The 5377-nt window shown below is 53.2% G+C and overlaps 1 long non-coding RNA gene across 1 annotated transcript; it reads left to right on the top strand.

The window, feature by feature from the left end:
- The first annotated feature begins 37 nt into the window (after positions 1-37).
- Positions 38-4924, top strand: LOC125616794. The gene is made up of 2 exons (XR_007347545.1): positions 38-507; positions 4794-4924. It is a non-coding gene; the product is annotated as an uncharacterized LOC125616794 (long non-coding RNA).
- The last annotated feature ends 453 nt before the right edge of the window (positions 4925-5377 follow it).

Genomic DNA, 5377 nt, shown 5'->3' on the forward strand with positions numbered 1-5377 from the left:
GCCCCTGGGAGCTCAGCGCCTGCGCCAGCGGCAAGCGGGGAGCTTGGGATCTAGGTCCCGGCAATATCTGCTGCAGGCTGCCCCATGTCCTCAGTTTCCTCGTCTGCAAAATGGGGGCCAGCGCGCTTTGCAGGGACTTGCAGAGCTGTGAGGGCGATCGGAAGCGCCCCTCTGCAGCCGGTCCTGCACCACTCAGGCTCAGTTTCCGTTCTCAAACAGCAAGCAGACCCAACCCGTCCGGACGAAGCCCCCTGCCCATTCACTCGCCTCCCCGCCCCAGACCTGCCTCCTTTTCTTCAGAGAGCGCTTCATTTTCCGAAATTAAATGTCCCTCTGCGCGAGAGCCAGCACCTGGTCCGTCTGGTCCACCCCTCGGCCCCCGGACGCTACCACCGGGCTGGCACGCGAGCACGTGCTCTTCCCTCCTCGACAGCTCCTCTCCCCCAGGCCGAGCGCGCGATCCGCTTGGGCTCGGATCCAGTGGCTTCAAGTGCACCGGCGACGCAGGTGGGTAAATCGGGCGATCCTCGCCGCGAGCGCATGACTCGGGTGGCCCCCTCCTGGCCAGCTCTGCCACTGAAAGGCTTTACTTTCCCTACACTAGACCAAATCGGATCAAAAGCCACTTCCTCCTCCCAGCCCTTCCCAGACCTTCCACCCCACCCTAGCCAGAGCTCACTATTACTTCCTCTCCTCAGCTCCTTTTTTTATGCCTGATTTTAAAGTTGGCTGTTAACATGCCCCTTCCACCTTCCCCCAACCCAGGATAGAAGCTCTTCATTTTGTGACAGAACCTAGGCTTAGGAATTTCAGCAGCCTGTGAACTGGGGGGGTCCAGGGCCCGGAAAACTGAAGGCGGCTTCCCACACAGTGCCTGTACCTGCCGGAGCACTCAGAGCGCTTGCAAAGACTCTATGAGGAAGGCACCATCACTAGTATTCCAGTTGAACAAAAGCAGACGCTGAGGCCCCTGCAGGTCGGCCCTGTAGTCCCAGCCCATTTAACCTCTGCAGATGGCTCCTCGGCGAGGAGTGGGTGAACAGTTTAAATGTGAGGCAGTTCAGTTCATGAGCACCTGCTCCTGTGCTGGGTGCTGAGGACCTAGACCTAGGGGAGACACCACCCCTGCCCTCGAGCAGCTCCGGTTTCCAGGAAGGACCTTGATAAATGGGACCCCTGGGATTAGGTGCTGTAGAGGCCAGATCCAAGATGCGTAGGGTCCTCCCTTGGAGCATCTTCCAAGGCCCGAGGTGGTGGGGCAGGGGGATGGATCTTAACCCTCCAGCCCCACCCTGCCCCACTCCCCTGGAGGCATAGCCCTTCCACTCAGAGCCCAGTCAAAGGCCAGCAAAAGAGATGCCATAGGAAGGAGGGCCCCTTATCCAAGGGAAACACAGCTCCTCTCACGCTGGATTGGAAGTTTGAGGCCAGCCTCAACAACTTAATGAGACCCTGTCTCAAAATAAAATATAAAAAGGGCTGGGGGTGTAGCGCAATGGTTAAGCACTTGCCCAGCATCTGTGAAGCCCAAGGTTCAAACCACACACGCACATATAAATTGTGTCAAATGTGACGTGGAAGACTCTTTTTCCTTGTCATTATTCCCTAAACAACATAGTATAACAATTATTTACACAGCATTTACATTTTATTCGTAACTATAAGTAATCTACAGATGATTTAAAGTACATGGGAGGATCCGGCACACAGCTGGGTGGTAGCTGCCCAGCATGCGGAGGCCCCCGTTCACCCCCCCAGCACTGCAAATCATACTACTAATGAAATAATGTGTTTGAGAGAGTGTGTGCAGGTCACAGGCAAATACTGTACCATTTCACATAAGGGACTTAAGAACCTGTGAATTCTGTATCACGGGGGTCCTGGAACCAATCCTGGTGGGTACCAAGGGGCAACTGACTGTAATCCTTTCCAGGGGAGGGGCAGCCAGTATCAGGGACAATGGCACACTCGGCTGCCCTCTGATAACTTCAGGCACCTCATCACCTACTGCGCTGCTCTACCTGACACATCATGAGCAGCTTATTGAACTTCCCCCTCTCTCTTCTTTGTTGTTGTTGTACCCAGGGGCGTCTTACCCCTGAGCCACATCCCCAGCCCTTCTTATTTTTATTCTGAGACAGGTTCTTGCTTAATTGCTGAGGCTGGCCTTGAACTTGCAATCCTCCTGCCTCAGCCTCCAGATTCGCTGGGGTTATAGGGATGCACCACCACGCCCAGTTTCCCACTAATTAAAAAAATATATATATATATGGTTGTTGTTGTGGTTGTAGATGGAAACAATACCTTTATTTATTTTTATGTGGTGCTGAGGATTGAACCCAGTGCCTCACACATGCAAGGCGTGTGCTCTACCACTGAGCCCCAACCCCAACCCCTTCCACAAATTCTTGATATGCTCCCACCCCACCTGCTTGCTCCATTTTGGCTGAGGTCCCCACCATGTACTCGGTGGCCCTGGCCTTAAACCCAGAAGTCATTACCACTTGCCCTTCCCCCTCCTCCCCGTGGCCAATCCATCAGCAAGTTCTTCTGTTTCCCCTTCAGAATTACATCCCACCGCCTCCTGTCTGGCCCTGCCCCCGTCTGAGCCTCTGCACACCTCTGGCCTGGGTTGTTACAGGGCTCTGCTGTCGCCTGGGGGTCTCCCTGCCCCCCTTCACCTAGCAGCCAGAGGTCTTTGCGCAGGTCATTTTCTGCATGAAACTGCTCCATGGCTTCCCAGGTGCCCAGAATAAAAGCCAGCCTTCCCACAGCCCTCCAGGCCCCTCCCGCCTCCCCCCTCTTCTCCCTCAGCGCTCCCCTGGGCGGCCAGCGGCCCCCATCTTGGTTCTGAATATGTCCACCTTGGCGAGGTGTTGCTCCTGAGGCAGGTGCTCCATTGCCTCCCTGGGGCCCTGAGCTCAGAGCTGGTGTGCAACAAACAGCCACAGGAATGACTGGTACCAGCCAACTCCTGTCCTCGCTGGGTGGGGTGGGGGGCCCTAGAAATGGACCTGATCTTACCCGCCATCTGGGAGCTCAGTCTAGAGCCTGCTCTGGACTGTGACAGATCAGAGCCAGGAGGGCCACCACGAGGGAGAAACAGTGACATAACACTGCATTCTGGCCTGGAGACGACACCGCGCGTGGGCTCCATCTGTGGCCCCTGCTTCAGGAGGAGGACACGGAGGCTGTGGGGTGAGCAGGTCACCCGAGGCCTGTTGGCTGACAGGGAGGTCAGACCTGTCCAAATGCAGGAATGCTGTCCCCCCCCCCCTCATTGCACCAGCAAGTCCTAGGGGGCTGGAAGTGGGGGGCTCTCTGGGGAGACTGGAGACTCATCACGGGGACAGAGGCCACTGAGCCAAGGGAAGGAGTGGCCGTGTATTTGTCACCAACGCCCAGCTCCCAGGTACATGCGCTCATCTGTGCTCTGGTGATTTGGTCCCGTTAGCCTGTGTGTCCTGAGCTGTTTGGAAGCTTTCTCAGTAGCTGGAAGTTCACATTCCCAGGACCTTGATTAGTGAGGTCAGCAGGAAGAGGAAGGCCACTGATCCACGACTGGAATGGTGGGTGGCTGCTGCTGAGGGAGGGAGCCCTGGTCACTGGGGAAGTGGAGAGAAAGCCACAGGGTACCCAGAGCCAAGGTAAGCACCAGCCCGAGTTTCCACCTTGTTTTACTAGTGGGCTAACTGCAGCTGTGTGGCTGGTGGGACCAGAACAGCTGCCGTGGAGACAGTTGATGGATTCTCAAAAATTTGACATAGACTTGCCACTGGCCCAGCAGTCCACGCCCGGGTATATCCAGGAGGACCAGAAACGGGGTTCAGATAAATGTCCACGCAGCACTGTGCACAGGAGGGGCCAGGAGGTGGGAGCAGCCCAGAGACCACTAAGGGACAAGGGAACAGTGAACTGTGGTCCAGCTGCATGACAGGATGTCACTCCACCAGCAAAGGGAAGGAAGCACTGATGAACAGGAGCTGGGGACAAACCTCGAAAACACTAGCTTAGTCAGAGAAGGGACGCTGGAGGGCCAGCAAGACCGTGCGTCTGAAGCATCCAGATCCGGAAAACCCACGGACAGAGCGGAATCGGTGGCTGCGGCCAGGGAAGGGAGACATGGGGACAGGTCAGAGTTTTCTTATGAGAAAAGGGAAAAGTGTCATCATCCCTGCTTCATAAAAATTGAGAGTGAGACAGAGAAAATCAGGACTCTTCCTATAAAAGTCTTCTAGTCAGTTCTGAGAACACCAACTGAATACAGGATAATGTCTCATAGCAACCAGACATCACCTCGTACAGAAAAGATGTCTTAACCTATTTAGAAGAAAATCATGATTCGAGGTGTAGCAATGTTGTTTTCTCGAATTAGTCTTTCTTTCAAACTGGATTTGGTCCCCACTGCTGCTACCTACACCAATGATCCCTTCTGGGACCAAGAGGGGAGCTCTGATTCCACTAGAAGAATCTAGAATACCTGCTGCCAAAGCAGAGAATTAGCAAAGGAGGGAACATATCTGCCCTCAAGACTGGGAGACTTCTTAAAGTTTGAATATATAAGGGACGCAGAGCAGGGCTATGCTTAAATAACTTTTGACTTAAAGTCACACTTTAAGTTAAAAATTCCTGTTGTATGAGTTTCCATTTGTCACGGTACCATACAAATCAAATCACTGACCTTCATAGGAATTTATCCTTCATTTTCTTTCTTCTTTTCTTTTTTTTTTTTTCCTGTGATCACAAAATCTTTGTCAGTGATCACAAAACCCTCTGGCTTCTCTTCACTACAGACCTGCATTGCTGAACATGTTATCGCCCTGTCTCCACTCCCTGAGGACACTTGCACAATGAAAATCCTTCTCCCCACCCACTGACCGTCATGTAAAATTTCTTGGATCAATATTGAGTACTTTCACTTCCTGGAGTTTTTATAAAGCCACTCATCCAAAACACGAAACAGAGGGATCCTAAGTCCTCTCCCTGGGCTTCTGCTCCTGTGGCTTCCTCCTGGGCATCTCCCGGTGTGCAGTGGACATCTGCAGAGCCCTACTTCGATGGCCTGAAGGATGCCTGAGGCCTTCTGCTCCTCAATCCAACAGCAAACTCTAATGTCTTCCTCTCTCTGTGCCTTTATAACTCTGACCTGTGCACTTCGAGCGGTTGGCTTGGACTGGAGTACAGCTCAGCGGTAGAGCACTTGCCTAGCACACATGAGGCTCTGGGTTTAATCCCCAGCACTATTTAAAGATAAAAATAAAAAAGGCTAAGTTTATATCATGTGAACTTCAACTCAAATACAAAACAAAGCAAACACAGCCACGTGGAAAACTTGCAGGAACTTTTAACAACAGCAGACTCCAGGCAGCTGGGGACC

This window comes from Marmota marmota, unplaced genomic scaffold (assembly GCF_001458135.2).
Source record: "Marmota marmota marmota unplaced genomic scaffold, marMar, whole genome shotgun sequence".
Taxonomy (NCBI): Eukaryota; Metazoa; Chordata; class Mammalia; order Rodentia; family Sciuridae; genus Marmota; species Marmota marmota.